This window comes from Marmota marmota, unplaced genomic scaffold (genome assembly GCF_001458135.2).
Source record: "Marmota marmota marmota unplaced genomic scaffold, marMar, whole genome shotgun sequence".
Taxonomy (NCBI): Eukaryota; Metazoa; Chordata; class Mammalia; order Rodentia; family Sciuridae; genus Marmota; species Marmota marmota.
In genome coordinates this window covers 16,488,895-16,499,658 of record NW_026000101.1, presented here as the reverse complement: position 1 = coordinate 16,499,658, position 10,764 = coordinate 16,488,895, and positions in this window count along the sequence as shown.

The following is a 10,764-nucleotide window of genomic DNA, read 5'->3' as shown; positions in this document are numbered from 1 at the left end:
ACCATCGAATGGCACTTCTAACAATATAGTTTAGTTTGGCTTATTCTGGAGTTCACATAAGAGAACTGTATAATAGAGATTATTTTGTGTCTGGCTTCTTTCACCCAAAATTATGCTTTAGTCATCTATCCATGTTCTCACAAATAAGCGGTGTTCTTTCCATTCCACTTCTGCATCATATTCTGTCATAAAAATATATCATGTATTTATCCATTTTCCTACAAGTGGATATTTGTGTTATTTCCAGCTTGGGAAATTACAAATAATGTTATTCTTGAGAAGGCATCTTGGTGGACACATTTCAAGTTTATCTAGGTTGTACACATAGGAGTAGAATTACTGTCTTTGTTGTTAGACAATGCCAAACTATTTTACAAAGTGTTGTACCAATTTATTATCATCCGTAGTATATGATTCCTGTTGTTATCATGCTTTCCAATCTTGGTATTTTCAGACTTATAAATCATATCCAATATGATATGAAGTAGTAGTTCAGTGGAGTTTTTATTTGCATTCTCCTGATTGCTAATTAAGGCAAGCCCTTTATCACGCTTATTAGTTGTTTGGATTCTTATGTGAAGTCTTTGCTTCTTATTTCTATTTGGTTGTCTATTTTTCTCTTATTGGTTTGTAGGAATTCTTAAAATATTCTGGATATGAAGCCTTTAGCAGTTATACATCCCATATCTGTGGCTTACTTTTCACTCCCAGTAGCATATTTTGGGTTTAATCTGATTGCTCTTTTTTTGTACTCTTTGATGTTTGAAGAAATCTTTCTCTAGCCTGAGGTCATGGAGTATTTGTTACCTTCTAAAGGCATTGTTGTTTTGTCTTTCATATTTAGGTTCATAATCTGCATGAAACTGTTTTTTGAGTATGGTATTATGTAGGACCCACTTTCATTTTTACCATATGGATTTTTGATTGTTGCAGTACTCAATTCTCTGCACAGCTACTTTGTTGTAAATCACATGGACTGGTGGATGTGTTTATCAGCTCTCTCATTCCATCTGTCTGATGTATACCAATATCATAATCTCCTTAACAACAGCTTTATCATATCCTATACAGGTTAGAATTAGGTGTTGCTGGGCACAGTGTTGCAAGCCTGTAATCCCAGCAACTCAGTAGACTGAGGCAAGAGGATCCCAAGTTCCAGGCTGGCCTCAGCAAATTAGAATTACGTTGCCTATGTCTGCAAAAATCCTGTTGTGATTTTAGCTATCATTTGTTGAATTTATGTATCCATTTAGGGGGAAATTATGTTTATAATTTAATAGATATTGAATTCAAATACCCTTTCAGCATCTACTGAAATGAGCATACATTTTTTTCTTTTAATCCATTAATAAGACATGTTACTCTTTATTAATTTTTCTAGTATAAAACCATCCTTTCATTCCTATGATAAATCTAACTTTGTTATGAACTATTATATATTTTCATGTACAATACTGTATACAGTATTTTACATAATTACTAAATTTAATAATTATATAATTTCTTTTGTATATTACTGGGTTCCATTTTGCTACGTATTCATTCAGGTTATCATTTTATTTGTAAATTATCATACAGTAAAATTGATATTTTGTACATAGTTCTATGATTTTTAAAACATTGTATAGGTTCATGCAACTACTACCACAGTAAAGATACAGAACAGGTCCATAGCCTCCAGAAACTGGCTTTGTGCTTTCTCTAGAATTGCTTTCTCCCTACCCCAATCTTTTTTTTTTTATTTTTAGAGAGAGAGAGAGAATTTTTTAATATTTATTTTTTAGTTTTCAGCGGACACATCATCTTTGTTTGTATGTGGTTCTGAGGATCGAACCAGGGCCGCACACATGCCAGGCGAGCCATATCCCCAGCCCCTACCCCAATCTTGACAACCATTGATGTGTTGTTCTTTATCACCATAGATTTGTCTTTTTGAGAGTGTCATGTAAATGCAGTTAATAGCATATGACCATTTTAGACTGGCTTCTTTCATTCCATACAATGCCTTTGAGATTCATCCAAATAGCTGTTTTGTATCAACACTTCATTTTTCTTATTGCTAGGTAATATTCCATTGTATAAATGAGTAGTGACTCAGTACTGTCCACTGAAGGACATCTGAGTTGTTTCCAGTTTGAGGCACTTATGAAGACAACACTTTAAGCATTCACTTATAGGTTTCATGTGAATATAAGTTTTACTCCTCTAGAATAAAAACCCAGGAGTGAGTTACATACATATATGTTTAACTTTACAAGAAACCGTCAAGCTGTTTTTCAGAATAGCTATATTATTTCCGTATTCTCACCAGCAGTGTTCCACTTATTCTACATCCTTGTCAGCACTTAGTATTATTTAGTATTTAGTATTTTTATCTATTCTAACAGGTGGGTAGTGGTAGCTTATTGTGATTTAATTTTTTATTACTAATAATGTCAAACATCTTTCCATTCTGTTTTTTGCCATCCTATGTCTCCTCTTTGGTGGTTTCCCATTTAAATCTGTTGCTCATTTATATATTTATACACACACACACACACACACAGAGTTAAGTTTTGAGAGTTTTTTTCTGTATTCTGGGTAGAAATGCTTTGCCAGATATGTGATTTACAAGTATTTTCTTCCAATATGTAATTAGTCTTACTCTTTTTTTTATTCTTTATTTTTTAGTTGTAGATGGACACATACCTTTATTTTATTTATTTGTTTTTATGTGGTGCTAAGGATTGAACCCAATGCCTCATATGTGCTAGGCAAGGGCTCTACCACTGAGCTACAGTCCCAGCCCCAATTAGTCTTACTTTCTTAACAGTGTCTTTCCCAGAGCAAGAAGCTTTAAAGTTTAGTGGAGTTCAATTTATTAAAGTTATATCATATCTAAAAACCCTTTTCCTTATCTCAGGTCATGAAAATATCTCCCTAACTTTTCTTCTAAAAATTTAGTTTTTTATTTTAATCTAGCATCCATTTTGAGTTTTTATAACATTTAGTTGAGGGGGTTTTGTTTTGTTTTATTTGGTACTGTACAGGAGATTGAACCCTCGGGTGCTCTACCACTGGACTACATCCCCAGCCCTTTTTATTTTTTTGAGACACGTTCTTGCTAAGTTACTGAGGATCTAACTTATTTGCTGAGGCTGGTCTTGAAATCACAATCCTCCTGCCTCAGCCTCTCAAGTCACTGGAATTACAAGCATGTGCCACCATGCCCAGGTAAACAATTTTTCAGCATTTTGTGAGACTACTCTTTCTTCATTGAATTTATTTTGCACCTTTGTTAAAAATCAATTGGCCATGCCTATAATCCCAGCAGTTCAGGAGGCTGAAGCAGGAAAATAAAAAATTCAAAACTAGCCTCAGCAATTAACGAGGCTCTAAGCAACTTAGTGAGATACCCTGTCTCAAAAGAAAAAATTAAAAAGGGTTGGCTCAATCATTAAGTGCCCCCTGGGTTCAATCCCTAGCACTCAAAAAAAATTAATTGGCCATATCTGTATGGGTCTATTTCTGGAGTGTCTACTTTGTTTCTTTGATTTGTGTGTCCATTCCTTAACCAGTATCACAGTGTCTTAGTGACATTTTTAAATGGGACAATATAATCCTTTCAACTTCATTATTCTTTTTCAAAATTGGTTAGCTATTCTACTTTGTCTTTCCATATAAATTTTAGAATAAGCTTGTATGTATCAACTAAAAAATCCTTCTGATTGATCAGATTGAGTTAAATGTTAGATTAGTTTGTTAATCCGTTAACATTTTAACTCTAAAATTTTCAAATCCATGAACATACCATGTCTCTTCATTTATTTAAATCTGACTTTTAAAATCAGATTTTTATTATTCTCTACATATAGATATTATACATTGTATTAAATTTACCTAAGTATTTATTTTGCTGGAACTAATGTAAACAGTATTTTTCAAACTTTAGTTTGTAATAATACATTGCTAGTATACAGAAATATGATTAATTTTTATGTTGCCACAAACTTTACAACTTTGACAAACTCAACTATTAATTTTTAGAAGTCTTTTGGGTAGATTCCTTAAGATTTTCAATACAGACAACAATGTCATCTGCAAATAGGGACAATTTTATTTCTTTCTTCTAATCTGTGTGCCTTTTCTTTTTCTTATCTCATTGCACTGGGTAGGCATGTTGAATCTGAGTGATAAGAGGAGATGTCCTTAACTTGTTTCTCATCTTAGGGGTACAGCATTTAATATTTTACTATTATGATGTTAGATTTTTCACAGATATCCTTTAACAGGTGAGGATGTTCTGTTTTATTTCTAGTTTTGCTGAGATTTTATCATAAATGGATGCTGAATTTTGTCAATTTTTTTCTGAATTGACATAATTATGTAGTTTTTCCCTCATTAGACTGTGAGTGTTTAGATTACATTGATTGATTTTTTTTTTCAAATATTGAACTAACCTTGAATCCTGGGTAAAACCCTATTTGGTCATGGCATACTGTTCTGTTTCTGGATTCAATTTGCCAATATATCTTGTTAAGTATTTTAAAGTCTATATTTTTAAAGGTATATTGGTCTTCTTTTCTTTTCTTTCTTTTTTTTTTTTTTTGTGTGTGTGTGTATTGTCTAGTTTTGGTATCCAAGTAACTCTTGCCTTATAAAATAAGTTGGCAAGTACTCCATTCTCTTGTCCATTTTTTCCTGAAGATATTGAGTAAAACCAGTGCTATTTCTTTAAATATGTGGTACTATTGGCCAGCAAAAACTATTAGGTCCTAGAGATTTCCTTTTCCTTTTCCTTTCTTCTCCCCTTCATCTTCTTTCTCTTCCTCCTTTGCTACCTCCTTCTTCAGGTTTTTAACTACAAATTCATTTTTTTTTTAAATAGTTACAGAACTATTCAGAATACCTGTTTCATCTCTGGTGAGTTTTAGTAGGTTGTAGTTGTCAAGGAATTCCACCATTTCACTCAAGTTGTCAAGTTTATGTGTATAGAATTGTTTATAGTATTCTCTTATTAACCTTTCAATATTTGCAAGGTCTTTCATTGGTGATATTAGTAATTTGTGTCTTTTTTCTCATCAGTCTTGCTATTTCTTAACTTTATTAATTTTTTTCACAATTAATTTTCATTAATATTCTCTGTTTCTCTTTTCAATTTGACTCATTTATGCTCATGTCTTCATCATTTCTTCCCTTCTGTTTATTTACGGCTTATTTTGCATTTCTTTCTTGTTTCTTAAGGTGGAAGCTTAGATTATTTACTTAAGATATTTCTTTTTTCTAATTAACTATTTAAATGCTATAAATTTAAATCTAGGGCTGGGGATGTGGCTCAAGCGGTAGCGCGCTAGCCTGGCATGCATGCGGCCTGAGTTCGATCCTCAGCACCACATACAAAAACAAAGATGTTGTGTCCGCTGAAAAAAACTAAAAAAAAAAAATAAATATTAAAAAAAATTATTTCTCTCCTCTCTCTCTCTCTCTCTCTCTCTCTCTTTAAAAAAAAAAATTAAATCTAGGAATATTTTTTTTGTAGTACTAGGGATTGAACTCAGGGCCTCATACATGCTAGACAAGCACACTACCACTGAGTTACACTCCCAGACCTTTTTTATTTTATTTTGAGACAGGCTCGGCTAGATTGTCCAAGCTTGCCTCTAACTTACAGTCCTGTCTCGGTCTTCCCAAGTAGCTAAGATTATGGTCATGTATCATCATGCCTGGCTCATGGATTATTTAGAAATGTGTTTATTTCCAAATTGAAATTTCTCTAATTTATTTCTGTTCTTGATATCTATTTTAATTCCATTACAGTCAGAGAACATACTTTGTATTTTTTTCTAATTCTTTTAAATTTATTAAGGTTTCTTTTATGACCTAGGATATGGACTATTTTGTGCATGTTCAAAGTACCCTTCAAAAAAATGTATATTCAGTTGTTGCTAGGTAGAGTGTTCTGTGTCAATTAGATCCAATTAGTGGACAGTACTGTCCATTATCATATCCTCACTGGTTTTCTTCCTAATAGTTCTGTTGATTTCTATGTAAGACGTGTTGAAATCTCCAATCATAATTTTAGATTTGCATATTTCTCCTTTCAGTTCTGTTAGTTTTTGCTTCACATATTTTGAGGTCACTGTGGTTACTTTCTTTTTAACAAGGTTGAGATATAATTCACCTTTATTTCACCAATTTAGAGTACAAGTCAATAGTTCTTGGCATTATCACAGTTGTGCAATCACCATCATAATCACTTTTAGAATGTTATCTTCATATAAAAAGAAATTTCATAATCTTTAGTAATTCCCTATTTCTCTTCCCTACCCACAAATCTCCCCATCCATGGCACTCAACAATCACTTACCTGCTTTCAGTCTCTATATATCTGCCTATTGTATTAGACTTTAAAAATATTCCTCAGCTGGGCACAATGGCAGATGCCCCTGATCCCAGTTACTTGGGAGGCTGAGGCAGGGCCAGCCTCAGCAACTTAGTGAGACCCTGTCCCAAAATGGAAAAAAAAAAAAAAAAGGACTAGAACATCCCCGGTTCAACCTCCAGTTCTGCCAAAGAAAGAAAAAAGAAAAAAAATCCTCATATCTAACTAATCATATATACTTTGACTAATAACTTCTCATCTCTCACTCCTTTCTAAACATCCAAACTTCTGGTACCACCATTCTATTTTCTATGTCTATAAGATCAATTTTTTTAGACTTCCCACATGAGTGAAACGTGGTATATGTGTTTCTGTGCCTGGCTTATTTTACTTAACAATAATCTTCAGGTTCATCTATGTTGTCACAAACAACAGGATTTCTACTGCTAAAGAGTATTCCCGTGTGTGTGTGTGTGTGTGTGTGTGTGTGTGTGTGTATCACATTTTATTTATTAATACATCTGTTGATGGATACTTAGTTTGATTTCGTATCTTGACTATTGTGAATACTACAATAAACATGGGAATTCAGATCTCTCTTCAACACACTGATCTAATTTCCTTTGGATAAATATCCAGTAGCAGGATCACTGAATCATACGGTACTTCTATTCTGAGGACCTTCCATACTGTTTTTCATAATGGCTGTACTAATTTACATAAGGTCCCCTTTTCTCCAGAAGTCTTTGTTATTCTTTTGATAAACAGATATTCAAAGAAGGATGAAGTGATAACTCATTGTGATCTTGATCTGCAGGTCCTTAATTAATGATGTTGAATGTTCATATAACTGCTGGCCCTATCTTTTGGTATGTGTATGGTGATAGTAGGATTGAATTCAGGGCCTCATACATGTAGGCAAGCACTCTATCAACTAAGCTACATCCCCAATCCTTTAAAAATATTATTTTGAGACAGGGTCTGACTACATTGCCTAAGCTGGCCTGGAACTTGTGATCCTCCTCCTCAGTCTCCTGAGTAGCTGGGATTACAGGCCTGCACCACCATACCCAGCGTTCGTGTTTTGTTTTTTTTGGAGGGGGGGAAATGTCTCTTTAGGTCTTTTGTCCATTTTTAAAATAGGTTGTTTTTTTGCTATTAAGTTGTTTCAGTTCCTTCTAAGTTTTGGATACTAACCCTTTATCAGATATATTGTTTGTATATATTTTCTCCAATGCTGTGCAGAGGCTTTTTAGTTTGATGCAATTCCATTTGCCTGTTTTTGTTTTTGAGGTCATATCAAAAAAACTCATTGACGAGATAAATGTCCTGAAGCAGTTCCCCTTTTCCCTTCTGGTAGTTTCAGACCTGACATTCAAGGCTTTTATTTAGCAGTGCTGGGATAGTTAGCAGTGCAGGGCCTCATGCTTCTACCACTGAGCTACATCCCCAGCACCCTCCTTCTTTTTACATTCAAGTCTTTAATCTATTTTGATTTTTTTTATATGGTGAGAGACAAGCGTCTAATTTCACTCTTGTACATGTGGATATCCAGTTTTCCTAACACCACTCACTGAAAAGAGAGTCCTTTCCTCAATGTGTGTGTGCTCTTAATATCTTTGTTGAAAATCAGCTGATTGTAAATACATGCACTTATTTCTGGACTCTATTCTGTTCACTATCTCTATGTGTCTGTTTTAACACCAGGACTATGCTGTTTTGGTTATTACAGTTTTGCAATATATTTTGAAGTCAGATATTGTGATGCTACGGCTTTGTTTTGTTTGTGGTACTTGAGATTGAATCCATGGGTGCTTTATCAATGAGCTACACCTCCATCCCTTTTTATTGTTTGAGACAGGGTCTCAAGAGATTGAGAGACTGGCCTTGAACTTGTGATCCTCCTGCCTCAGTGTCCTGAGCTGGGATTACAAGTGTATACCACCATGCCTGGCAGAGTTTTATTCTTTTTGTTCAAGATTGCTTTGGCTATTCAGAGTCTTCTGTGGTTTCATATGAATTTTAGAATTTTTTTTTCTATTTCCGTGAAGAACATCATTGGTATATTGAAAGGGACTATACTGAATCCATAGATTGCTATGGATAGTATAACAATATTAATTCTTCCAGTCCATGAATACAGTATCTTTCCATTTATTTGGGTGTTCTTCAGTTTCTTGCAACACTTTTATAGTTCTTATTGTAGACACGGTTTACCTCTTTGATTAATTTTTTACTTGGATTTTTTTGTAGCTATTGTGAATAGGATTATATCTTAATTTCTTTTTCAGATAGTTTGTTTTTAGCATATAGAAATGCAGCTGATTTTTTGTATGTTGACTTTGTATCCTTCAATCTTACTGAATTTATTTATTAATTCCAACAGGTTTTTAGTGGATTTTTTCAAGTTTTCTGTTTGTATGATTGTGTTATCTGAAAAGTAACATTTTAACTCTGTCGTTTCCAATCAGATACCCTTGGACTGGGGATGTAGCTCAGTGGTAGAGTGCTTGCCTAACATGTATGAGACTCTTAAATTTGATGCCCAGTACTGATAATCTGGTATGCCTTTCATTCCCTTCACTGTGGATACTTTCATACACATTTAGGACTGAAATGCCTTCTGACTCAGTCAACTATTTATGATTACATAGTGTCTGTCTTTATCCTTATAATTTTCCTTGCTTTGAATTTACTTTGAATTTATCTTTTTTCAACCTTTATTTTTAACATATGTATTTATATTTGAATCAGTTTTTTGTAGAAAAATATAGTTGGTTCATGCTTGTTATTAAACTGGTATATGTTTAAAAGTTAAATTTAGGGGCTGGGGGTGTGGCTCAGTGGCAAAGTGCTTGCCCAGCATGTGTGAGGCACTGGGTTCGATTCTCAGCACCACATATAAACAAAAAAATAAAATAAAAATTTGTCAACAACTTAAAAAATTTTTAAGGTTAAATGTAATGTAATTACTGATATGTTCATATTTAAATATCATTTTATTGTTTTCCATTTTTTTCTTCTTTTCCATTCCTCCTCTTTCCTGCCTTCCTTTGGGTTATTTAAATATTCTTTAATAATTCTTTTTTTTTTTTTTCCTTCAGGGCTGGGGATCAAACCCAGGATCATTCCATGCTAGGCAAGTGTTCTGCCATTGAGTCACACTCTGAGCCCTACTATTTCATTTAAATTTATTGTCTTGATAAGATATATATAATCTTAGTGTTTTAGTCAGTTTTTTTGCTGCTGTGACTAAAAGGACCTGACTTAAACAAATGTAGAGGAGGAAAAGTCTATGTGAGGGCTCCCGGTTTCAGAAGTCTTAGTCCATAGAAAGCTGGCTCCTTTCTTCCGGGCTCAAGGTGAGGGAAGCAGTTCACATGATGATCAGAGGGCACACCCCCAATTAACCACTTCCTTCAGCCACACCCCACCTGCCTCCAGTTACCATTTAGTTAATCCCATCAGGAATCAATTCATTGATTAGGTTAAGGCTATACACCAATAATTTCTCCTCCAAACCTTGCATTGTTTCACACATGAGCTTTTGGGAGATACCACAGCTAAACCATAACACTTAGATATATATTTGTATCTACATATATAGGTGTATCTATATAGTATGTATCTTTCAGCAGATATCAGGCATATTTTAAATAATTCAAGAGTAGTCTATTACCAAAATATTTTTCCATTTCTTTTGCTCTTTCTTTATTCCTGATGTCTCAGGTTTCCTTTCAGTGTCATTTCCTTTCTCTGAAAAACTTCCTTAAAAGAACTTTGGCAGTTCTATTAAAGCATGTCAGCTGAACATCATCAATTTTCTAGTTCTTCCTAGAAAACATCTTTTCTTAATCTTCATTGCTGAAAGCTATTTTCCCTGAATACAAAATTTTTGGTTGCTATTATTTTCTTCCAACACTCCAAAATGTTGTGCCACCTCCTCCGGCTTTCATGGTTCCTATTGAGAATTCAATATTCACTCAAAATCATTGTTGTTCTGTTGGTAGTATGTTATTGTTTTTGTTTTTCAGGTTTCTTTGAAGATGTTTTTCCTTTTGTATAGTTTTCAGCAGTTTTTTTTTTTTTTTGGTATTTCTTCTGTAGCAATACTTTATTTTTATTTTTTATTTTTTATTTTTTATTTTTTAATTTTTTATTGTTGGCTGTTCAAAACATTACATAGTTCTTGATATATCATATTTCACACTTTGATTCAAGTGGGTTATGAGCTCCCATTTTTACCCCATATACAGATTGCAGAATCACATCAGTTACACATCCATTGATTTACATATTGCCATACTAGTGTCTGTTGTGTTCTGCTGCCTTTCCTATTCTCTACTATCCCCCCTCCCCTCCCCTCCCCTCCCCTCTTCTCTCTGCCCCCTCTACTGACATTC